Raw genomic sequence first — 1,259 nt, 5'->3', positions numbered from 1 at the left:
TGTCATGGAGGTGAGCACAAAGCCCACATGGAAGAACACATCAGCCTGTGTGATCACAAGGTGCTGAAGGAATCAGTTATCTGGCATCAAAGAACAAAAAGCCATCCTTGGTTCTAAGGAGCGATCTGACTGTTCTCTAAGATAAATGTGTTTGTTGGTTGGTAGTCTTTGCTACTTTGAACATTCTTCTCCAAGACCATAGTTCAATTTGTTTGGTCTTCCTTATTCCATGTCCAACTTTCACACACATTAGAGGCTCTTGAAACTACCATGGCTGAGGTCCTCACCTTTGTCCTCAAACTAATCTTGCTTTTCAGCCTTTGAAAGAGGTCTTGTGCACGGATTTACCCAATGCAAAGCTTCCTTTGATCTCTTGACCATTGATTCCATAAGCATTGATTGTGGATCCAAACAAAACAAAATCCTTGACAACTTCAAGCTATTTTTTTTTTCATTTCATGTTACATATTGATCAGGTTGTGAGGATTTTTGTTTACTATAAAAAGCAATCTACACTTGAGACTATAATCCTTGATCTTGATCAGCAGGTGCTTCAAGCCCTCCTCATTTTTAGCAAGCAATGTTGTGTCATCTGTCTGTTTTAAGTTGTTATTAAGCCTTCCTCAGGTCCTGATTCTGCGTTCTTCTTCATACCATCCAGCTTCTCTGATGAGTTTCTTGGCACACAGATTGAATGAGTAAGATGAGTGCATACAATCCTGATTGATACCTTTTCTGATTTTAAACTGGACCATTGGAATGACAGCCGCGTCTGTGCTTTCCATGAGGAATCCATTTAATGACCTTTGATCTGTGCCTTTTCCCCCTAATTTTGTATCGTTCTCTCCCCACCCCATCGCTGTGAAAAGGCCAAAGGAAATAGAAGCTTGAAAAGAGAAAAACAGCTATTTCTACAGTTGATTGAATCTATGAGGTTTTCTTCCTCCAGACGGAGGTCTGCATTCAAGGGCAGTTGGAGAGAACAAAGAAACTAGTTGAGATGGTGTGAATTTCTCCTTTCCAAGGCCGGAGGTGGAACTGGTTCCAGTCAGGTACAGATTGGGACATGTCAGATTGGAATTGTTGATTCTGTCTTTCACTATTCCACAGAACTTCCACAGTGAGTCTAAGCTGAACACTAAAGCTATGTTTCTGGATTTTTTTCTCATTTTTTTTCTCTTTTAAAGAAAAAGAACAGAACATTTCCAATGAATTCTGAAAATGATGGAACAGATTCATTATGATGATAAGATGCAAGA

Source organism: Echinops telfairi, unplaced genomic scaffold (genome assembly GCF_000313985.2).
Source record: "Echinops telfairi isolate 266 unplaced genomic scaffold, ASM31398v2 ScPeMD7_1;HRSCAF=3_0, whole genome shotgun sequence".
Taxonomy (NCBI): Eukaryota; Metazoa; Chordata; class Mammalia; order Afrosoricida; family Tenrecidae; genus Echinops; species Echinops telfairi.
Note: the sequence above shows the minus strand (reverse complement) of the source record.